At 40.9% G+C, this 25,830-nt stretch overlaps 1 non-coding gene across 1 annotated transcript; it reads right to left on the bottom strand.

Moving 5' to 3' along the window:
* Positions 1–12,721: 12,721 nt before the first annotated feature.
* On the bottom strand, positions 12,722–24,127 carry Defa7 (defensin alpha 7). The gene is made up of 4 exons (NR_172012.2): positions 24,046–24,127; positions 14,889–14,947; positions 13,440–13,629; positions 12,722–12,959 (listed from the first exon to the last, which is right to left on the bottom strand). It is a non-coding gene; the product is annotated as a defensin alpha 7, transcript variant 1, non-coding (transcript).
* Between the last annotated feature and the right edge of the window lie 1,703 nt (positions 24,128–25,830).

Genomic DNA, 25,830 nt, shown 5'->3' on the forward strand with positions numbered 1-25,830 from the left:
CTATCAAGTCTGCTTTCCTTTAGATTAGAGTCACCATCAAAAATTATTCCCACATTTTCATGTTCTATATTTTTTTCAGTTGAAGGACGTTACACTGTTTCCCTCCTGTAGCTATTGTGAACTCTGAGGCAATAAACTACATGCTAGAAAAAGCAAGAAAGTGATCTCCTTGCAACAAACCCAACAGACAAAAGTCACACAAACATAATTCTACCTCTAACAACATATAACAAGAACACAAGCTCCACCATGTGAGAATTCTGTCAGACCTTCACGGAAATATATTTCCAATACCATCCAAACTACTCAACAAAATAGAAACAGAAGGTACGCTACTCAATTCCTTTTATGAAGCCACAATCACTCTTATACCTAAACCTGACAAAGACCCTACAAAGAAAAAGAACTTCAGAACAATTTCCCTTATGAATATTGACACAAAAATACCCAATAAAATTCTCACAAACCAAATCCAAGAACACATCAAAATGATCATTCATTATGATTAAGCAGTCTTCATCCCAGAAATGCAGGGTCTGTTCAATATATGGGAATGCATCAATGTAATCCACTATATAAACAAACTCAAAGAAAAACACCACATGATCATCTCAATAGGTACTGAGAAAGCATTTGACAAAATTCAACACCCCTTCATGTTAAAAGTCTTGGAAAGATCAGAAATTCAATGCCCATACTTAAACATAGTAAAAACAATATGGAGCAAATCAGTAGCCAACATCAAATTAAATGGAGTGAAACTTAAAGCAATCTCACTAAAATCAGGGATTAGACAAGGCTTTCCATTCTCTCTTTATCTACTCAATATAGTACTGTAAGTCCTAGCCAGAGCAAAAGGAGGTCAAAGGGATACAACTTGGAAAGGAAGAAGTAAAAATATCACTATTTGTAGATAATGTGATATTTAGATATAAGTGACCCCCAAAAATTCCACCAAAGAACATGTAATAAACAACTTCAACAAAGTGGCTGAACATAAAAATAACTCAACCAAATCAGTTGCCTCCTTCTACTCCAAGGATAAACAGACTGAGAAAGAATTGGGAAAATGATACCCTTCACAATAGTCACAAATAACATAAAATACCTCAGTGTGACTCTAACCAAGCAAGCGAAAGATCTGTATGACAAGAACTTCATGTCTCTAAAGAACGAAATTGAAGAATATCTCAGAAGTTGGGAATGTCTGCCATGCTCAAGGATTGGCAGTATTAATATTGTAAAAATGGCCATCTTGCCAAAAACAATCTACAGATTCAATGCAATCCCCATAAAAATCTTAACTCAATTCTTCATAGAGATAGAAAGAGAAATTTGCAAATTCATTTGGAATAACAATAAACCCAAGTTAGTGAAAAATATCAGCAACAGTAAAAGAACTTCTGGGGGAATCACCATCCCTGACCTCAAATGTATTACAGAGCAATCATGATAAAAACTGTATGGTATTGGGACAGAGACAGGCAAGTAGACCACACATCATGGTCACTTGATCTTTGACAAAGGAGCTAAAACCATCCAGTGGAAAATGATACCATTTTCAACAAATTGCGATGGTTCAACTGGAGGTCAGCATGTAGAAGAATGCAAATCGATGCATTCTTATCACCTAAAGAAGTCTCAATCAAATAGGCACTGGGGAAAATTTCCTGCACAAAACACCAATGGCTTATGCACTCAGATCAAAAATCAAAAAATGGGACCTAATAAAACTGCAAAGTTTCTGTAAGGTAAAGACACTCTTACTAGGACAAAATGGCAACCAACATATTGGGAAAGGTATTTCCTAATCCTACATCCAATAGAGGGCTAATATCCAATGTATACAGATATCTCAAGAAGTTAGACACCCAAGAATCAATAACCCTTTTAAAATTGGGTACAGAATTAAACAAGAATTCTCAACTAAGGAATATTGAATGGCTGTGAAGCACCTAAAGAAATGTTCAACATACTTAGTCATCAGGGAAATATAAATCAAAACAACCCTGAGATTCCACCTCACATCAGTCAGAACAGCTAAGGTCAAAAACCCATGTGACAGTAGATGCTGGTGAGGATGTGGAAAAAGAGGAATATTCTTCCATTGTTGGTGGGATTGCACACTGAGACAACCACTCTGGAAATCAGTCTGGAGTTTCCTCAGAAAATTGGACGTAGTACAACCTGAGCACCCAGCTATACCACTCCAGGGCATATACCCAAAAGATGAAGCAACATGTAACAAGGACACATACTAAACTATGTTCATAGCAGCCTTATTTATAATAGCCAGAAGCTGGAAAGAACTGAGATGTCTTTCGAGAGAGGAATGAATACAAAAAATGTGGTACATCTACACAATGGAGTACTGTTCATCTATCAAAAATAATGACTTCATGAAATTCATAGGCAAATGGATAGAACTAGAAAATAACATCCTGAGTGAGGTAACCCAATGGCAAAAAAAACAATAAAACACACATGATATGCACTCATGGATAAGTGGCTATTAGCCAAAAGCTTGAATTACCCAAGGTGCAATCCACAGACCACATGAAGCTCAAGAAGAAGGCTGACAAAATGCAGATGATTCATTCCTCCTTACAAGGGGGAACAAAAATATTTATAGAGGAGAGATGGAATCAAGGTTTGGAGGAGAGACTGAAGGAATGGCCTTTCAGAACCTGCCCCACCTGGGGATATGGCCTATGTACCTAGAGCCAACAAACCCAGTCACTACTGGGGATGCCAAGAGGTGCTGATAGGAGCCTGATATAGCTGCCTCCTGAGAGGCTCAGCTAGAGCATGACAAATACATAGGCGAATGCCAGCCATAAACCATTGAACTGAGAATGGGGTGCCCATTGGAGGAGTTAGAATAAGGATTGAAGGAGCTGAAGGATTTAACAACCCCAAAAGAACAACAATACCACCCAACCAGAGCTCCCAGTTACTCAACCACCATCCTAAGTGTACACATGGACAGACCCATGGCTCCAATTGCATATGTAGAAGAGGATGGTCTTGTTGGGCACCAATGGGAGGAGAATCCCTTGGTCTTGCAATGGCTCGACCCTCATCTACACCCCCACAGTGTAGAGGAATGTCAGGGAAGCGAGCCTGGAAGGGGTGGGTGGTTGGAGAAGGGGAACACCCTCATAGAAGAAGAGGGAGGGGAGATAGATAGGGGTATTTTCCATGGGAAATCGAGAAAGGGAATAACATTTGAAATGTAAATAATTTTTAAAAATCCAGTAAAAGAGAAAAAAAATATGTGCATGCGGTTATACATGGAACAATTATAATTTAAGATGGGATAGTACATTGCTCTTCATAAATATAGTAAGTTAGCACTGTTGCCTATGTTTTACAATATTTTTGAAAGTTTATAATTTTCTGTCATTAACTCCATAGTTTAAAAGACTTCTTTATTCCCACTGTCTTTTGTAAACCTTGGACTTTTGGTGTAAGCGATTTACTGGCATAAATACATGCCATCTGTTACAGGTGGCTGAGTCAAGGTCTTTCTGTCCAAGCATGGTTCTCATGACCCTTGTCATTCTGACATAACACTTAGTGCATTTGCCCTGCAAGTGCACAGGAAGTAGGACAGGAGAGGGCGACACTGAGTAAGAGATAGCCAAGTGATTTTGCTGACACCTGGGACATTTTTCCTGTGCTATTCTTCCTTTTCTCCTTCTGCCCGCTGAAGGCAATATTCCTCACACAACACTCCTATCATAGAAGGAAACTCAGCGTTGATCCTGAACCGTTAACTCTAACCTTGAACCTGACTGATTTGTGTGCTCTACATGCCATCATTTTTCTATGCTTCCGTACAGTTCTGACTGTATTCTCATACAGTGCTGGACCCCAAGATAGGGCCATGGTCTTCAGTGCTCCTTTCTTCTCCCACTCACTGTGTATATGCACACCAACATTTCTTCCTTTTTTTCTAGTTTTATTCAAAATATTCTTTTTCATACAATATACTCTGATCACTGTTTCCCTGTTCACATCTTCTCCAAACTGTCTTCACCAAGGCAACACCATGCCCCACCCTCCACCCCCACTCCCACTCCCACTCTCAAAGAAGCTATAAAACAAAACCACCAAACAGAAACAACAACAAAAAAGGGCAGGAGAACATGCAGACACACAAACACACAATACCCACAAAACCCACAAGATTGGAAACTATTTATGGAAGCAGAAGAACAGTAAGGTCAAAGAGAAAATGCCAAGTCTGGCAGTGGTGGCACAGTCCGTAATCCCAGCAGTTGAGAAATGGAGGCTGCACACTTGAGGTCAGTTTGCTCTGTCTATGATGTGAGTTCTAGGACAGGCAGGGCTACACAGAGAAAGCCTGTCCCAACCTCTCTCCCATGAATTGCCCAAGCAAGTAACAGGAAATAACAAAATAGCTCCAAAAACACCTTTGAGTTAGGTTCCATCCGCATTTCTTAAGGTAGAATCTTCCTTGCTCAACTTTCACAGGACAATAGGGTGCTGTTGTATGGCAAGAATTATTTTACCTAATTCTAGAGAGTACATAAAAGTCAGTTTCCACTGAATTCACAGCAAACACCAGAAGAGAGAATTTGTAGATATACTTTTAGGGGATGCAGCTAAACCCAAAGGAAGGAATTAACAGAGATGTCCTAAGGAGAGGTTGTGAGACAGGAAGGAGAGAATTTACAGATACACCCTAAAGAGAGGCCCAGAAGCCCTGTAGGAGCAGCAGCTGCCCTCAGGTCTGGCCTCCTGCTCAGCCATCTCACCACCTCCACAATTTCTTTCCGTGATATTGCTCACAAAAATTTCCTTACTCCTTACCTATCATTCGATTCTTAATTCAACATATAGACAAACAACTATTTCCATTGTTCTTGCAAGTATTGCTCATTTATTTCTTAATAATTAGAATGCCTTGATTACATGTATATTTTTCAGTGTTATTTTTGAATATCAGGATTATTCCCTCCCTAATGTCTAAGACATATTTTATATTTTAATGTACAACTCATGGTCACTTAAGGTTTTTTCTTTCTCCTTCTTGCTCCACATCTCCTGTGAGTGGGAGAGGCTGTGTCGGTGTGGGGAATAAAGAAAATTGGACTTCAGCAAGCTTGTTGCTTATTTGTAGGATCAGAGGGCATGGCCTACTGGACATAGGCTTTTGTGCTTCCACAGCCTGCACAGTCCTGAGCCACAAGTCAGGACTCAGTTTCAATACTTTGTCTTCTCCTAACTCTCTGCATCCCAGAGTCTCGGATGAGTCAATTGTTCCTGTCCTTGTTTTGTGCCATAGACCAGGGTGGAAGTCAACAGAACTCTAGCAACCATTTCCTATTCAGACCATGACCATTTACTAAATAATGGTCATATTCGTGAATTATGACTCACAATGCCTGATAATCAGCTTTACTTCAACAATAAAGGATTCAGACTTCTCATGCAGTCTCAAGGACAAGGATGTGTCATTACCTGGGTCACTTACATTAATCCCAGATAACAGACAGAGACTGTGACCAATCTTTCTCTTCCTCATTTCTTCCCCCTCCCAGTAAAGGACCCCTTTCACAGGAACTGTCCTGACTAGGTGTATCTGTTTAGGAATTAGCTTTTCAACTAAGATTTGGTATGTGCCTTTATGAAGACACTTGGATTCAAGAATAAGAATCTTAGGGGTTGGGGATTTAGCTCAGTGGTAGGGCGCTTGCCTAGGAAGCACAAGGCCCTGGGTTCGGTCCCCAGCTCCGAAAAAAAGAACCAAAAAAAAAAAGAATCTTATTATTTCAAAACCATGTTAACAAAATCCTAGCGCCCACTGTTATGGACTCAGACAACACTGAAAGTCCATAGACTCAATTTAAATTGTAATTACCCAAACTTCCATTTCAAGCTGCAGCTGTTCTGAGTACCCATGTTTGAATTTAGACTGAGGCCCAGCTAAAAGGGGAGGACCCTTGAATTATCAAAGAGCAGAGTGCTCTTTCTTGGTGTTTCTTCAGGTATGAGGGACCATCTGGGTTCTCTTGCATTCCTGGAATTCCTAGTATTGTCTTAATCTTTGGTTGCTTTCAGAGCTCTTGAACATTGGAGCAAATCATTGATTCTTACTGAGGTACAGGTTGACACTGAGTCTGTGGGGCTGCTCTTTCCCCAGAGTCTCTTCCCTTTAATTCCAGACAAGTTGTTCTCTCCTCTCTCCTCTCTCCTCCTCCTCCCCTCTCTCTCTCTCTCTCTGGATATAGCCTTTCTCTCTTCCTCTTTCCCCTTCCCTCTCTCTTTGTTCTCCATGGTGAATTCCATAGCCTCCTTCCTTGGGAGCAATAAACTCAACTCACAATCCAGCAGTCTCTCAAAAACAATATTTGTTTATATACTTATTTACATAACTTGTTTACGACAAGTTAGCAGCTTTTGTAAGATTAGTATGTTACAGTTTTATCTTTATTAAATGTTAGTCTTAGGAATCACAGTTTTTAGTAGATTTGTTCTTCTGATCAAAGCAACCATTAAAAACTATTCACTGTGTATGTGTGTACTATGTGTGTGCTTGTGTGTCTCTGATGTGTGGTGTGTATGTGTGTGTGTGTGTGTGTGTGTGTGTGAGAGAGAGAGAGAGAGAGAGAGAGAGAGAGAGAGAGAGAGAGAGGAGAGGAGGAAGTGCACTGCATGAGAAGGCTACGGTGATTCCATGAAAAACTTCAAATTGGCAGTTAAGGAAACTAGGCCTAAGAACTGGGCAAGTTCAGGCAAGTGAGTTACTATCAGAAAAAAATCTCAGAATAAATCCTTCAAGCCCTGATAATGGTTCCAGAATCTTAATGTGCATTTAATCGAGCCAAAAACCACAGACCAAAAGTAGTTAAACAAGAAAGGAAGACCCAAACTAGAATGCCTGGAAAGGGAAACAAAATAGTCATTAGAGGCAGAGGGATGGAGTGAACTGGGTAGTAGAGGGAAGGAAGCAGATGATGCGGGGGCGGGGGCAGGATCAGGTGTGGGAAAGATAAGATAGAGGCCTAGAGGGTCAGGAGAATTAATGAAAATCTGCAAATGCTAGAGGTTCAGGGCAGGGGATTGGGTACTATCTCTATGAAGTCCCAGAGAACTGGGATTGGTGAGCCTCCCAGGAGTCAATTGGGTCTATCTTAGCCAAGATGCTTAACAGTGGGGATACGGAATCTGAAGAGGTTACCTCCTATAGTCAAACAAATCTTTCAACCCAAAATTTATCCTGTTTAAAAGAAATGCAGGTAAAAATGGAGCAGAGACTGAAGGCATGGCCAAACAATAACCAGCCCACCTTGAAACCTATCTCTTGGGCAAGCACCATTCCCAAAACTATTAATCACATTCTGTTTTGTTTGCAGACAGGAGCCTAGTATAACTGTCCTCTGAGCGGTTCTACTCAGCAACTGACTGAAACATATTCAGATATTCACAGGCAAACATTGGATGGAGGTCAGGAACCCAAAAGGAAGAGTTTGGGGAAGGATTGAAGCCCTGAAGGGGATGGGAACCCAACAGAAGGACCAAGAGAGTCAACTAATCTAGCCCCTGGGAGTTCTCAGAGATTGAGCCACCAATCCAAGAGTGAACAAGAGCTGAGTCATGGCCCTGGGCACATATGTGGCAGACATACAGTTCAATCTCTTTGTCTTTTGGTAAAAATCAAAAAGGAACATTTTCTAGCAGTTCCCAGGAGCTGGATCCACTCACTCTGGCTGCTACTCTACAATGTAATCCAAAAGCCGCCCTCTCTTGGCTGTCTCCCTTTCAGCCTCCTTGGTGGTCCCCAAGGCAGTAGTTACCAGGTATGGCATGCAGACACACGCGCACACACACACACACACACACACACACACACACACACACACACACAAACACAGAAACATCTTGTTCTGCAGGCCGTCTTGCGTTCTCACTCTAAGCAACAACAGAACAAGATCAGCAACTCCGACTGCCTCTCAGCCATTTTTTTGCCCACACTGTCCTCTTTAGCCTGGTAGAATCAAAGGCCCCAAAACTAAATATTTAGCATTAGATTTACATGTTAAATTCTCAATCCACAGTTTATTCACACAAAAATATTCACTGCCAATTGATACCAATATAAATCAGCTACCTAGACAAGATAAAATCGATCTAGTTCACCTAAAACCAATCCATTCTCCTTCATAGACTCCATCTCGATCTCTCCATTCTCCTCCTCCCCCCTCCTTCCTAGACATTTGCTCTGCCTACCCTTCTTTCTCAACCAATGATAAGCTTTGTCTTACCCTGGACGGAACTTGCTGCAAAATGACATAATCCTACATCCATGGCTGCCTTTTCTGGACTCAGTGGAAGATGATGTTCCTAATTCAGCTAAGACTTGATGCACCAGGTTTGGGGAATACTCATTAAAGTAGCCTGTGCTCTCAGAGGAGAATGGGAAGATGAAGGACTCTGGGAGAAACAACCTGGAGTGGGAGAGCATGTGTGTGAAATGTTTGGGATGTAAATTAATTAATTAATGTTTAAGAAGCTTTGAAGGACACTTTGAAGAAAGTCAGTGGAGCGATCTCAGCCATCGTGGTGTGCATGTCTGTTCCTATGAGACAGGGTGTCAGTAAATAGTCCTGTCTGATATGGCAAATGCCATCCTGTTGTTGGCTTCAGCCCAGGGCTGAAGTTACAGGCATATGCCACCAAGCCTGGCATGGGTCAGTGAGACTTGTTTTGCGCCAGAAAACACTGTGTCACATGGATTCAGGACAGAAGCTTCTTTTGTACAGGCTCCAGAAGGTGTTTCTCAAAGGCATCAGCTTGCGTTCCAGCAGAGTGAAATCATTTTCCAACTCTATAGCCATTCCTATAAATTACAGGGATGCATGTTAATGGAAGTGTGAGTGTATTCTGAAAGTTTATGAATGTTCTAGGTGGATTATAAAAGCCATAGATTACACTGAGAACAATCCGCGTGACTGTTGATAACTATCTAAGCAGCTGGGGATCAAGGAAGCTTATTGTTTACTTTTTCATTGCTCTCGAAGTAGCCGTAGTTAGATGTCAAATGGATGCAGTATGTGTTATAAAGAAATATGGCAGATCAGAGAACCACCAAAGCGTTCAGGAAGAAGGAGGGAACTTTTGTGACCCGCCCATATTTCTATGTCCTTCCCTTCCCCTTACACATATGAAAACACAAAAGTCTAACCCTAATTCATAGAGCTCATTTTTCTGTGTTCTACCTTTAAGTGACCATTAACGAACAAGGTAAGCATCTCTTCTGATTCCTAGGAGAAGGCTCTTGCATCCCAGGGCCTTGAAGATGACACTCAGTCCTGAGGGCCAAACTCCTCTGATCTGTCTTTCTCTCTTCACCCCATCTTTCCACCCACAGTCCATCAAGTTTGATGGGTAAACACCTAGGGGCAGGTACTGAAATGCAATCTGCTGAAACCCCAGGTCTGTTTTGTAAGTTTTTCTCAAAAGCTGTGGTGTTCTTCCTTATTAAAAGTTCTTTCTTAGAACTCAAGAAGTTAGACTGCAGGGAGACAAGTAACCCTATTAAAAATGGGGTTCAGAGCTAAACAAAGAATTCACAGCTGAGGAATGCCGAATGGCTGAGAAACACCTAAAGAAATGTTCAACATCTTTAGTCATAAGGGAAATGCAAATCAAAACAACCCTGAGATTTCACCTCACACCAGTGAGAATGGCTAAGATCAAAAACTCAGGTGACAACAAATGCTGGCAAGGATGTGGAGAAAGAGGAACACTCTTCCATTGTTGTTGGGATTGCAGACTTACACAACCATTCTAGAAATCAGTCTGGAGGTTCCTCCGAAAATTGGGCATTGAACTACCTGAGGACCTAGCTATACCTCTCTTGGGCATATACCCAAAAGATGCCCCAACATATAACAAAGAAACATGCTCCACTATGCTCATAGCAGCCTTATTTATTTAGCCAGGAGCTGGAAAGAACCCAGATGCCCTTCAACAGAGGAATGGATACAGAAAATGTGGTACATCTACACAATGGAATATTACTCAGCTGTCAAAAACAATGACTTTATGAAATTAATAGGCAGATGGATGGAACTGGAAAATATCATCCTGAGTGAGGTAACCCAATCACAGAAAAACACACATGGTATGCACTCATTGATAAGTGGATATTAGCTCAAATGCTTGAATTACCCTAGATGCACAGAACACACAAAAATCAAGAAGGATGTGAATGCTTCACTACTTCCTTAAAAGGGGAATAAGAATACCCTTGGGAAGGAATAGGGAGGCAAAGTGTAGAACAGAGGCAGAAGGAACACCCATTCAGAGCCTGCCCCACATGTGGCCGGTACATATACAGCCACCAAACTAGATAAGATGGATGAAGCAAAGAAGGGCAGGCCGACAGGAACTGGATGTAGATCTCTCCTGAGAGACACAGCCAGAATACAGCAAATACATTGGTGAATGCCATCATTAAACCACTGAACTGAGAACGGGAGCCCCGTTGAAGGAATCAGAGAAAGGACTGAATGAGCTTGAAGGGGCTTGAGACCCCATATGAACCATAATGCCAACCAACTAGAGCTTCCAGGGACTAAGCCACTACCCAAAGACTATACATGGACTGACCCTGGACTCTGACCTCATAGGTAGCAATGAATATCCTAGTAAGAGCACCAGTGGAAGGCGAAACCCTTGGTCCTGCCAAGACTGAACCCCCAATGAATGTGATTATTGGGGGGAGGGCGGTAATGGGGGGGAGGATGGGAAGGGGAACACTCAGAGGGAAGAGGAGGGGGATGTGTTGGGGGATGTTGACCCGGAAACCAGGAAAGCGAATAACAATCGAAATGTAAATGAAACATACCCAAGCTAATGAAAATGGAGGGAAAAAAAAGTTCTTTCTGCATGAGCCTCTGTCCAAGAGTCCAGAATATTCCAGAAAAGTTCCATGGAGAAGTGGCCAGAGGGCCTGGCACTGATCATTATGTGTTTTGGCTGCCCTGAAGGTTCTTCTTTTCCCAGAGAACCTTCAGAGGACACTCAGTGCAGGAGAGATGGGCATCAAGCTCCAGTCTACTGAGCTCTAAACATTATCACATTAGCTCCAAAGCAGTCACTCCAAGAAAAGCAAAAGAGATCCTATAAAAGAGGCTGGAATTTATGAATGAAGGGATCTTCTGGGCATCAATGAGAATGTGAGTTCACAAAAGCTAACACAGACCCTTGTTAGCACTTCTGGAGTTTGGAAAGCTTGGGAGTCTCCTCTTTTTTTTTACTAGAGTTAAACTAGTATTTTCACGTGACTTAGGGGGGTGAGGAATAAACTTGGAAACATCCTCATATATGCCTCTTAAATTTGGTGGGTGTTTGCTAAGAACTGGGGGCTCAGGATCTTTCATTCCTTCTGCAGGCCACTAGGTTTGGTTCAGGCACCTGTATCTTGTGTAGTGACTGAGATCAGTGTTCTCTGGCACCTGATTTGTCCTGCTGTAACTCTGTGTGTCACAGGGTATGCAGTCATTTAAAAGACAGTCACATTTTTCAACAGTTTAGCACCAATTGAGAAGTATAGATTAAGGTATCTTAAGATCATGAGATGCCTACACCTGGATATCTTAAGGCATAGATGAAACTCTGAGCACAAGCGCTCTCTCTCTCTCTCTCTCTCTCTCTCTCCCTCTCTCTCTCTCTCTCTCTCTCTCTCTCTCTGTCTCCCTCCCTCCCTTCCTCCCTCTCTCTGTTTCTGTCACTCTCTGTCTCTCTATCTCTCTGAATCCCTCTGTCTCTCTCTGTCTCTCTCTGTCTCTCTCTCTCTCTGTGTGTGTGTGTGTGTGTGTGTGTGTGTGTGTGTGTGTGTTTAAATGAAGGCCTACCTATATCAAATCCTGCTTCTCCACATATGCACAGATACTCTGGTGATGAGTATAACTGGCTGGAACTTCCTGCTTTCTTCTTGTCTTATAATGTCACTGCTGTGGACAGATACCATGACCAAAGCAAGTCTTATAAGGGCACCATTTGATTGGGTCTGGCTTACAGCTTCAGAGGTTCAGTCTGTTATCATCAAGGAAGGATCATGGCAATACCAAGGCAGGCATGGTACAGGATGAGATCAGAGTTCTGCAGCTTCATTTGAAGGCTGCTAACAGAACTCTGACTTCCAGGCAGGTAGAATGAGGTTCTTAAAGCCCACACCCACACTGACACACCTACTCCAACAAGGCCAAACCTCCTAAAAGTGCATGCCCTTGGCCGAGCATATATAAACCATCACACTTCCTATTTAGTGCCTTTGCTCCTTACTGCTACTTGCAGTTGTGTCTGTAGAGCTGACACACAATCCGGGCTTCATGGGCACATACATGACCTTGGCTTGCCCTACTTGTCAAATCCTAACATTTAGAGTGAGAGATGGGTTTTGGTGGAAAGTTAGGTCATTGTGACAATTAAAAATGAAGATACCCATGCTGTCTACTTCCCACATGGCCAATGGCTTTGAGAGTACCACTGATCTAAATGGGGTGGAGCTATGAGAGGAGAAATTAGGATGCCAACAACAGCATTGACCTTTCTTATTATCCATCAGAAGAATGTGTTAACCTTGACACTCCTATAGACCCATGCCGAGAATTTCTTTCTATCATTCTGGTACTTGGTTCTCAGTGTGTTGCTTGGAGACAATAATCAAGCACACAGACTGAGAACTTGTTGTAAGGACTTTCTTTGGATGTTATGGAAGAGAAAACTCAAGGACACAACGTGGGACAAATAACAGTCTCTTTAAAAATCTCTAGTTATATGAAAATACATTCTTCTTCTTCTTATTGCTCAGTGGCAGCAGAGGGGGTAGGTGACGCCACCAGAACGGCAGGACCCAGCGAGTCGTTCCCCAAATTGACAGCTGAGGAGTCTGCAATAGCAGGTCACGCCTGACTTCACATCTGGGGAAATAGACATCATAGGAAGTTCTTAGTGCCTCAGTCAGCAGGGCGGAAGAATCTTAGGCAATATATGTGATGGGTGAAGTGTGATTGCTGCCTTGAGTATTAGTGACAGCAGCATGAGCAATCATGATCAATATGAATAAATATACATGGTAAGCACAAAACGGAAACTAATGCTGTTTGTCTTAATTTTGATATTTTATGTGCTCCTGACATTACCTAAATTTTTAAACATATAATAGACACAATAAAATAGACAAAGTCTAACTATTTAGATCTAGAAAAAACAACCAGTCACAAAGACTTGATGTATTAAACCTTGTGATATAAACGAATTTGCACAAAAAGAAATTGATCTATTTAGCTCTTGATGTTAAATGAGAAAAATTAAGAAGTAATAAAGTCTCCCAGAGACCGAATTTCAGAACTTATCTATCCCCCTTCTCTCCTCCAGGTCTCTAGTATGATGTCTCTCACCTGCATCTTGGAGAGCAGTGCCTTTATCCCCTCCAAAGGATATGGAAATATCCTGGTCCTCCATGACCAGCTGCTCCTGATCTAGAGCCTCCTCAGTGCTTCTGCTTCCTTGGGGAGATTCTGCCTGGGTGTGGAGGCCAGCAGGAGAAGGGTGGTGAGCAGAGTGAGCGTCCTCATGGCTGTGGGTTTCCTAAGGGATGAAAAAGACATCAGGAACGGTGTGTGTGTGTGTGTGTGTGTGTGTGTGTGTGTGTGTGTGTGTGTTTCTATGTATATGGGGGTGTATGTTAAAGGAAGAATCGGAGATAGGCCCTGCAGGTAGAAAGTGTCTACATTAATGAGGAAAGCGATTTGCCGTCAGCGTCTTCTTGATATTTTTGTTATCACAGCTTCGATCCTGATAAGCCTTGGTCCATGTGTCTGGTGGCTGTCTTTCTTTTAAGCTGGCGAGGAAGAATAAGACCCTGGTATTTTTCCTGTAACTGCTTGGATTTTGTGTTTACACTAGAATGAGTATTTACTTTTTAATGTGAAAAAAAGAAGAAAAGAAACAGCATTTTCATACATTAAGTCTAAGGACCTCCATGTCTCTAAAGATGTATTGTTATTTGCTATCTGAAGGTGTTGGCTCAGGGGTGACACCTGAACCCTGATGATGTAGAGAGTCAGTGCTTAAAACCACATCGTCCTTATCAAACTAATCAAACTATGGACCAAATGAACTCCTGTGACTCTAGGCAAAGAATTGGTCTAAGGAGGACTACTATTCTTTATACTCCTACACAAGTATGAATAGCAATTAAGACAGTAAGTACTGAAGCATACAGCGCAACTGTTTCATGTACAACTGGAACTTACCTCAAGTAAAATGGATTAAAGACCTGGACATGAGATGTAAAAGCATAAAACTACTAGAAGGAAACACAGAACTGGGTCTGGACAGTGACATATTGCATGACACCAAAGGTTCAGGGAAGAAGGCAGGTGGGAAAGTGGGGTTGTGGGACTGTATTGGCCCGTGCAGCTTCTGCTTAGGAGAAGAAATAAGCACTGGGGTGAAGTGACAAGAAAGAACATGGTGGAAAGGTTAGCAAAGCATACATCTGAAAAGAAACTAAAACCCAAAATATATAGACAACAAGTGGGACTCAGTAGCCAAAGCCAAGCAATAGCAAGAGATATTTCTTAAAACAGAAAGACAGTTTAAAGATCATATTAATATCCCTACTGGAATGACCAGAAAGACATTTGTGTTTTGGGAAAAGTTTTGTGAGTTTCCCCTTAACCAGTAATTAATGTCCTTCGCAGATACCAGAGGCCCAGACAGAAGAACCCAGGAAGGGGGTCTGATGATGTGGGCTCCTCCAGAGCAGTCTTGCCTTTAGGGAGTCCATTGCAGCTAAGCCTCAGTGACATATCCATACTTTGAAAATTGTTTTCATTACTTACAGACTCTTTGGGTATGTAGGGAGAGTAGAGCAGGAGAGACAGCAATCTTCTTTTAAGACCTGGGGATACAAGAGCAGCTTAAACATCTTGGAACAGACTTCCCCTATTTAAGGGTCACTTGTGATGTCTTAATTTTTTGTGATTAATTTCTACTGGATACCTCAAACACCTGTGGTGCAAGGGCAGTTAGGAAATTGGAAAAGATGGGGCAAAACAGGAATTCACACAAAGACTTCTTATTTATCTTGTGTAGAACTGGATAACACCCATTTTTCCATCACTGCTCACTCCAAGGAGTTTGAGGCTTAATCACTGGTTTTAGAGGGTATAAGAGAGTACACAGGTACTGTGTGGCCTATAAATGAAGCCTATGCTTTGTGGAGAAGACTAGAATACACATTCAATGAACATGTAAAGAAGCATTTGAAAACTAGTTCTTAGTGAATCTGCCTAGGACCTAAGTTACAACTGTTGGAACTAGTTAAGCCATTCAGGAGAGTGCGAACATTTGCTGTATGGTGAGATTGTCCATTAGTTCTGCAGTGAGAATGGGCATTTTCTAATGGAGTCTCCAATTATATATATATATATATATATATATATATATATATATATATATATATATATATATATATTTCTTTCCCAAAGATTATCATTGACAATGCATTCTTCTGGCAGGGTATTGGGGTCAAAGGGCATAGCCCCCAGGGATAGAGTAGTTCTTTTATTAAAGAGTCTAAGAGAACCATTTTTTTTCCTTTTACCAGGTGCTGATATTTTCTGAAAATGTCCTCTATAAACCAGGAAATGGGTTATTACCACAGAGTAAATCTTTTGACACTTTTATCTGAGACTTCATAGCTCCCCAAAACTGTAGGATTTGGTATCATCTGCAGTGTATAACATGATTATATGACTTGGTATGTGTTGTCCTGTTACACAAGACAAAATGGAGTAAGACATATCGGAACTCATCTGGCATACTTTGGGGAACTTTGAGTCTTGGAAAAAAAGGCCCCTTATAGTGGTAGACCAGAACTATTTATGTGCAGATTCTTTGGGAAAATGTTTTGGTTTATTGTATTTACAAATATCCATGGTCAAAACCTAGTCTGCTTCAGAAAGATGGATGACGATGCTTCCCTCTGAACCATGATGGGCGGTTGTATTCTGCACACCTGGTCTCAGTGCTCAGCCCATCACAATCTCCCTCCTGACGCCAGCACCAACTTGCTAACCATGCTGGAGAGTTTGTTTGCACTAATGTCTTCAAATCCCAGAGAGCCACTCATTTCTCTGCCCATGGCACTGACGAATGTTCAAATATTAAATATGAGTTAGAACCCATGTGCATGTGTGTGTCTTTTGAAATCCATTCCTACTTGTAATGAAATACAACAACAGGAGAGCAGAGCATGCTATTGTACATACACAATGAGAGAAGTTGGGACTTGTTTGTATTAGTTTTAATATCAACCTTTGCTTTGTCAAAGGTTGATGAAATGAAACTTCATCTTTTCACCTACTATCTCAAGAATGACCCAGAAAACACACCCTAAAAAAGTGATATAAAGTCCTGTTCTATTTTGCATATATTGATGAATAACTTATTTTTAATTGTTTATTAAGATTTCTGCAATGGGAATGTAGGATCAGTGTGCAACCCATGTAGGGTTCAGGTCTCTGTCCTTGGTGTGCTCGAACAGGAGAAAAACTAGCAAGTGCTTTTTTTCTAGGATTTCAAACTATGAAACCTTTCCAGATCTACCCTTCATTCTCTCTGCCATCATATAAGAGCCATCAGAAAAGGAGAGATAAAGAAAAGCCAGGGCAACACTTTTATTTCTTGAACCAACCAGTTTTTATAATCTCTTATGGTTCTCAAGAATTTGAGTGAAAATTCTGAGTCGGGGGTAGTTCTTGAACTGTCAATCTAAGACTACAAATTAACACAGGTGGAAAGTATGATCAGTCCTAACACAGAACAACTGACTTGTAAGAACTAGGTACAACTGTGCTGGGTACACACTTGGCATCAGAGGTCCCAGCTGACTGTTAGGGACAGCTTTATTGAGAGATGCTATCAAAGAAGCAGGGTCATCCACATGAGTGGGCAGGAAGGCAGAAAGATAGGTACACTCTTGGAGTTTTAGATTAGTACCCAAACATGGGAGAATTTAGCAAAGGGCATGTGTTAGGCATGAGTCATTGGCTGGAGGGCTGAAGAGTGTGAGGAGAGGGTCATTGTGACCTAAGAGGACAAGTATTAAAAAGTTGGGAAGGTGAACATCTGGGCCACATTGAATGGGAGAGTGTTTTCCTCTAATCTGCAAGTGTCTTAAATGATCTGAGGAACCTTGAGTAGCAAAGGAAGGTTGGTAAAGCACAGAAAAAATATGGTCTCTTAATCCCTTATATGTTGTTTCTGGTCATAGAAAGAGTTCAGAAAACCAAACTTTCAAATAGAAATGAACTCTTTATGCTGGAGTAATAACTTTGTGTATTGTATCTCTGTGCAGTGTACATTATTGCCGAGTAAGTAAAGAGAATGTGGTGCACATACTCTCTCTCTCTCTCTCTCTCTCTCTCTCTCTCTCTCTCTCTCTCTCTGCGTGTGTGTGTGTGTGTGTGTGTGTGTGTGTGTGTATTTGTACGTAGTGGAACACCATTTAACCATGAAAATGTGGAATTTTCAATAGCTGAGATGGCACTGGAGGATACTTTCTGTGTAAACTCCAGACACACAAGTGAAGGACAACATGTTCTCACATAGCCAAGATAAAGAGCAATGTAATGGCAGCTGAAAATAGAATACTTGCTACTAGAGACTATAAAGGGCGTGGAATGCTGGGAGGAGGTTGATCAGTGGGTACAGAATTACATTTACAGAGGAGCAATGAGTTGTGGTGGACTATTACATAACAGCATGGTTGTGAATAATAACGGATCATGTATTACAAAACCGTACAGTAGAATTTTAGTGTTTCACCATAACAAAATTATAAGTAATTGAGGTGACAGATATGCTAATTCCTCAACTTAATCACTTCACAATGTGCTCATACATGAATGATAACTTACCATTATGCACCTAGAAGTTTACCACTAGAATAGGTCAATTTAAAAAGAATGAACTCTCAAATTTTACAAGAAAATTTTACCCTCTACTGCAAAGGAGGGAAGGAAGACTTCATGAGCTTATTGTATCCAGGGTGAAGAATTTGCAACAGGGAGAGATGGTGGAATAATCTCTCTGGAGACAAAGACAAGAGAGGCTGTTATCTTTGTGAGATAGTGGACAGGCCTTGGAGAACATAAGTAGGGATGTTGATCAATGTGATTGTGTCATGTGTTTGCTGATTGACATTTTCCAGAGTTATTCTATCTGTTCCTGGAAACTGAGAATCTATGCCGTTAGATAATTACATTTCAGAAGGATGGCCCACATTTGACTTAATTATTAAGTGTATTTCACAAAGGACAAATTTAAAGGACAAATTTAAAGACTGAAGTGTCCCGAAGGAATGTGGAAGCAGCCTATCATGCCTGCAATCCACTAATCAGTATTCTGTAATATTTGAAGCTGAAAGGGTTATTTATACTGGTTAGAGTTAGACTTTCCTTACTGGCTCATTCAGTGGAGTTGGTATCTGTCATGGTTGCTATAACAACTACCATGTAATATGCTTCTAGCCTTCTTTCTTCCTCACAGTGTGATGGGCATATTCAATTGTAACAGCATGGTCCCATCCCTATTGAATGAATGTCCCATCCATAAGAATGTCTGTTGGGAAACCACACCATCTGTGCTACTGGAAGCTGCAATCTACAAGGTCGCCACCACTGCTGTCCTTTCATCCATACATGGTTTTCCCTTAAGGAGTGGGTGATGATTTAGTGTCTAACTCTTAGCACCCTGTAGCATTACAAGAGTATCAGGCTGTAAGGAGAACTGTCTGACTTCCTTTTTATCCTGGTTATCTCTTCCAAGCTGCATTCAACTCTAAAAAGCTATAAGGTAATTCACTGAAGTGTACCTTGTAGAGCACACTGCAGCCATTGGACATGCCCACTTCCTGTATATGAAGATTTCTTTATAGAGAATATATTTTGTCTCATATGACTGTAGACACTGCAGATAATGTGCATATCCTAGTGTGGGATGCCCTGCTTCTCATGCTACTTATTCTCTCTCTGACTTTCTCTAATATTGCTAAAAGTGTTTCCATAGAGCCAAAAATAACCCATAGCTTAGAAACCAGAGGCACAATGCAGGCCCGTTTCATTGAAACTTCAACACTTTTTAAGGATACAGTAGTTCCCTAAGGAAATAAAATTTAGAAGTGCATAAACCTGAAGGACAGCGTGGTAGTTTTTCTTAACATAAAGGCAATGTCTTTCTGAGTGAGTCAAGTCTGCAGGAAGACAGAGTCATGTTAGAAGAGGCATGTGGCAGGATCATTTGCATGATGGGCTTTCTTTACGTCTTGTGTCTGAACCCAGAGTCATCCTTAAGTTGTTAGTTTTTGGAGCAAGTATTTTGCAAGCAAACACTAAGTTATTCTTTTCAACTGCAAAGATTTCCTTGAAGGTTCTAACAGGAAGCATAGTGCAATTAATTTATTGAAGATAAAGAAGTTGAAGCGGAGAGGTCATGAGCATCAGTGGCCTCAGAGCACATAGCAGCTTTGCTATCTCTGGTCTCCATGCTCAGCGGCAACAGAGGATAAGGCTTTCGTGTCTTTTGTTGCAGGTCCTTATAATGCCTTCTCTGTTTCTGCAGGATCTTGCTCTATAGTAGCATTTCTGATTTCTTGCAATGGAAGACACAAAAAGAATCAGGCAGAATGGAATAGTAGGTAATCCTATGAGAATGTGTGATACACCATGAGTCGGCATTGTTGGTCACATTACAACCATTAGCGTAGTCATCTCAACAAATAATGTACTTTATGGGTGTTCAGCATGCACTTGAGGGCCATTCCGATCTGTGTTTAATTTTTGTGTTCCTTTTGTCACCATGCAGACACTTGAGTGTACTCCTAATTTGATTCAAAGTTCTTTACACAAATGTAAATTTTCTCCTAATACCATAGACTACTCTTTCTCTTCTATACTCATCAACTCAGTACATTGGATTCCTCTATATTCCGGTGATCTTCTTATGTGTACTTTTTATAGTAAAAGCCTTATGAGAAAGAAATTCAATGAGAGTTACTTCACCCTCACTGTTACAGCTATGAAAAGGAAATAAAATGAAGTAGAGTTACCAAGTGAGCCATATTACTCTCCACAGGTTTCTGGAGGTCATCATAAATCCTCCGTCAGGAGAGTCCAAGCCTCCAACACCAGCACTTATCTGCATCTTAAAAAGCAGAGCCTTCTGGGCCTCCAAAGGAGACAGACATATCTGTGACCTCTCTCTGGCTGCCACTCCATTTTATTCTTCATCTGCCCCTTGCATAGGATCAGCCTGGATCTGGAAGGCCAGCAGGACAAGGGCAGAGAGGAAGAGAAGTGTCTTCATGGCCAGGAGTCACCTGGAGGACTGCTGAGCCTGAGCTCGCTGTATGGAGAGTGAGGAGGCAGCCAGCATTAATGGGGCACAGACAGACCCCTCACTTAGACAAGGCACTCACTGATGTGGACTGGGAGAGGCCATTGTCCTCGGGATCCCTTTGCTGTTCCTCTGTCCTCAAGGCTGCCATCCTGATGTTGCTCTGTGTGCTCAGTGACACCCGTCCCCCACTGATAATGATGTCAGGGCCTTGCTACCTTCCCCTGTTTCCCATCTGGTTGAGTATTTACCTCTCAGTGGTCAAGAAAGGAAATAGCTAAACACTGCCTAACTCAACAATCTCATGGAACAAAGTGTCTTTGTGTTTTGAACTAGGAGCCTGCTCTTCTCAGAAGTGTGGACCCTGGAACAAATATAAATTCAGGTGGACTTGACAGTCAATTCTGCACAGAATTCCGGGTATTATCCAATACTCTCATGAAAGAAGACCTTATGAATCTTTTCCTTTGGGGCTAAGGAATTAAAATCACCTTTCCTTGTCTCCAGTGAATTGAGTTGAAGAGACAGGTTTTCAGAGTGAAGGTAGACTGCGTTGTTTTGGAGAAGCCATTGTGACAGAATACTTCCCACTTGGGAACCATCCAGTGCTGTGCTGTTGCTCTTGGATTAGATCATGTACTTTTTACTTTTAGGTGACATGAATTAAGAAACAATGAACAACCGTATCAAATTTTTCTCTTGCTTTAAATTATTCTTTGCATTTGCAATCTCTGAGTCTATGTTAAAAAATTGAAGTCCTCTTCCAATTGGTAGAATGTAGTGATTTTTGCACTTTTTTAATAATTAGGAAAACACCAGTGTTTATCATTATATGGACACGGGCATAAAATACATATAAATATCCCATAGAGCTTAAAAGCAACAGTGATCTTGGTTTTGTTTTGAAATAATTTGGAACAGTGTACTTGTGACAGTCAATCATGCTGTTGACTGTCATGAAACCAGTATGACAAACACCGTTGATTCCTCAGTTTCATTCCTAGATGTTACTCACTGTGATCCCTTTATTCAATGCCTTATGCCCACTGTGCATCTCCAGGCACAGCCAAGACTTGTCAGGCCCTTGTGGGAATAGTCCTAGCGTTCACTTGACTGACTCGAGTCTTTTGGGTATATATCAGAAGTGATACATGTTGCTCATTCAGTGCACCAAGAATGAAGAAAAATTAAAATTACTTCTCACCTTGAGACCTGAAAGTTACATGGCCTTTACCCTGATGCGGTGAGGCTTAGGCAAGAGTCTTTGGAATGACAGTGTCAGACACTTAAATGAAACTGTCTTAAACAAAACCCTGACTTCAGATAGTAGCAATTGCAAAGATGAACACAGTTTTCAGATAAAAAGTAAAAGGAAGAAGTTCAAATGATGTTGCTGTCCTGGTCTACACTCTTATTTTTTCTCCTAATTGAGATGGGCACATTCACAAATGCATCTCCCATGATAAGGTCTTATATTCTTCTGAAGCAGCCTCATTCAGAGAAGGAGAAGGAAGAGCAATGAGTCCATGGAATGAGAAATAGAGTAAAAATCAGAGAATGGCTACTCAAGAGATAAAATATCAAAACAACAATAAAAACAAAAACAGCAACAACAAACCGTGCACAAAGAAAGCCAATTAATAACTGAAATATAAGAAGGAAGAGTCAAGAGGGCTTATTGGGAGACACACTGTCACCATACCTGCTGACCTGAGTTCAAGTCCCAGGAACCACACAGTGGCAACAGCAAGCAGATTGCCATTAGCTGCCCTCTGAGCTCCACCTGAGTTCTGTGGCACATGAGTCTCCCAATACATACAAGTAGTAATTAAATATAAAATATAAAAATACATAAATATAAAATATAAAAATAAAATTTTAAGTAAATGATAACCTTTAAAAGACAAACTTCCCAAGGATTAGTTACAGAAATTATTCTTGTGTCCAAAAAAAATCCCCCTAGTTTAGCCTAATCCCAAAGAATCTCAAAAGGTTCATTTTACACAGCCTTGGACAAACATTGAAGAATGACCAGGTCATATAATAGCTGAGAATCACTGTAGGTTGTGGTGCTCAGAAGGCATCTCTATTGAAATCACATCCTCTCCATCACCATGGTATTGTCAACATGCTCCACCTCATGGGCTAGAGGCCATCACTTTTCACTACAGAGAACATCAATGAAATTTTGGTAAACAATCTATGATTGCATGAAACAAAAATAACCTGTAGATGACCAAGATCTTTCAAATTATTCCACTGACCACAGAAAAATCAAACGAACAACACATACTTCTGGCTCATTCCAGCCAACTCTGAGACAGACCCATGTTACAGCTTCTGACTGTGACCCTGGACCCTCTCAGGAGAGCATGGAAACACAGAGAAAAGGTGTGCATTGGGACTGGAAACAAAAAACATGTACTGACTTCATAATAAGAATTACACCAGACATCACTAGTGACTAAACATGCATCTTTAAAACAAGGAGATTTGTCTCCATGGTATTAGGACATTCCTCAGTCCAACATGAAAATAAGCCCACTTCCCATCAACCACCTTTATTTTGTAGTCTTCTGGTCAGAAATACCCAAACATTACTCTGTCAGACATTTACTATTTTTCTTCTTCCCATCATCTTTAATATCTGGAAGGTGCTATATCAGTTCTCAGCTCTCCCAAGTCTCATTTATCCTTACATTGAATGCCTTTTACTCTAGTTTGGGAAACTGCCTATTTTATGGGATGTCTCTTTAACATGGCCATAAAGTTCTTGAGGTATTTGAAACTAGGAGATACATTCCCCATTAGTTTAATATATACAAGCATTTGCTATTGGAAAAAACATTTGAATGCTATTGATCCTGACAACCTCTTATGTAAAGTAAGAATGGTAAATTTTCATGTATTGTAGAGCCAGGGCAGCCTTGTGTCATAGCTTCATAGAAACCATGACATTTGAAACACATGATAAGCCAGGCAGCATTCTCCACATAGATAACATGTACAGCACATTATATTAGCTTATACTGACTAATTGATAAGGTCTTTTTTCTCCTCCTATCTGAGGTTTTCACAATAACCCAATAAAGTAGCCACTCTATTGACCAATGTGTTGTGGGTTTGTAATGGAACATGCAAGAGGTTAATTGCTTTACTCAGAGACACTAAAGGTTAGGCAATAGGGCTGTGGCCAAGTCTCCTGTTTTTACCGCCACACCACCTTCCAACCTACCTTCTGCGTTTCTAATGATACATCCTGTCATTCATTGGGATTAGTTGTTTTCCTTGCTAGAACCTGTTAGGAGATCAAGGTTGAAAGACATCTGTTGACAGACGGTCTTTCTACAACCTCTCCTCAGTCCCTACCCATGCTAATTCCCAACTCTGTGATTCGATATGAGGCAACCAATAAATAACTTGTATTCTGTGGATAATCTTAAGAAATGGGGTTTTATTTTTGGCAGATATCACAAGAACTAACACACATGTAATATCAGGGCAAAAGAAGTAGATTCAATTATTAAGGAGAACGGCGTCCTGTTGAGATTTTGCATGCAAGCTTGTGACTCAAAACAAGTACAGAAGAGATCATCCAACCTGTCTTAGAGTCCAGGTTGCAGTGCAGGAGGTCGTGAGAAGAAACGAGTTCACAAGCTGTGACCCATCTAACCCAGCAGAGTTTTAATCCCAGTGAGGAAGGAAGACAGCTAGACCCTCCCATGTGCACATGTGGGTCCTGTGCAAGACTGGAGGTTTCAGAGGACATTTCAGGGCCAATTCCATACTTTGGAGATCATGATTGAATATATGATGAAGGTTGGACAAGATTTAGTAATAGGAGAATTAGCAATGAACTACAAAGAACTCCATTTTCCAACATCACTTTCGTGTCTCTTGTCCACCTGTTCCATCCACAGCCCTACTTCCTAATGTCTTGTTGTGCATTCACATGTGATATCATATGTTGGACTACTGAAAATCCTTAACACCCTCCATGAAAAGGTCGAAATTCCTCAGTTGTGGAAGTGAGAGGGTAAGAAAGATAACTCTGTCTCAAACCCAGGAGGTGGTAGGAATTTTTCTACTGCCACTAAAACACACAGGCTCGAGTTTTACAAACTTAAATTAAAGGAAGAAAACTCAGAAATATCATTGAAGGAAATTAAATAGTAGGTTGTTTGTAAGAACAAATAAAACTGGAAAAGAAAAACAATAATATGTATAGAAATTTGTAACATTTACTACAAATAGAATATTTCTGAGACTTATGAATGGCAGCTAAAGATGAATTAAAGAAAATGAGGGGCTGAAGGGATGGCTTGATAGTGTTGCAGAGGACCCAGATTCAGTTCTAGAACCCACATAGCAGCTCATAGCATTCTGGAACTCCAGTACCAGGGGAAATAGCCCACTTGTACACTTCTTTGGCACCTTATGAGAAAAATGTACTACTAATACTGAAATCTCAATTTGTCCTATCAGATTGGGACTAGGACTATAAGAAAAATATTACAGTACGAGTTAAGGACAGAGGTCCTGAGTTCAATTACCAGGAACCATATGCTGACTTACAATCATCTGTAATGGGGTTCCAATGCCCTCTGCTGGTCTCTGAACACATCTGCAGTGTATTCATAAGCATGGATTAAGTAAGTAGATGTTCAAAAAAAAAAAAAGAAGTTTTTCCCCCAAGGCCCAATAAACACAAAAGTCTCTAAATGACTGGGTGCAAGTTCACAGACAGAGGACTCTGGTCTCTACCGTCTCTGGTGTCCACAACTTGGTGCCTTTCCCCAAGAGAGACAGCTGATGTCACCAGGGTTGGTGAAGAGAGGAAGAAGAGAACATAAAGCAGGAAGAAAATGAAAATGATGGTGTAAAAGAAAAGTTGATTGCTGTCCTCAGAAGAGCTTTCTTCTGGATGGACATATTGTGCTGGTTCTGCATGCTTTGGACTTTCATGACCAGTTCTGTACTGGACACTATTAGGAAGGACAGAAAGAGAAAACCCTGAAATAGAAAACCTTCACATGGGCATGGAATCTTGGGCATGCAAATTTTAGTAAGTGCTCCTGAGACCAACTCTGTGATAATCAGAAAAGTCAATAATGTGTCTGAAATGTAAGGTGTGCTTCTTGACTGATAGTTCTAAGCCTACAGAGAGATTCATGTGGTCATATCCCATTTAACAATGATATATATGTTAAATATATAAAGATATATGTATGTTCAGTATGTATGTTCAATATGTATGTAAATAATATTCTTGCTGCTTCACTAGCTTTTACACAGAGCTGTAAGTAAAAACATTGTAGCCAATGAATAGTATTTATTAACATGTAAATAGGAGCTGGCACTTGTGACAGTGGGACTCCATACACT

Source organism: Rattus norvegicus, chromosome 16 (genome assembly GCF_036323735.1).
Source record: "Rattus norvegicus strain BN/NHsdMcwi chromosome 16, GRCr8, whole genome shotgun sequence".
NCBI lineage: Eukaryota > Metazoa > Chordata > Mammalia > Rodentia > Muridae > Rattus > Rattus norvegicus.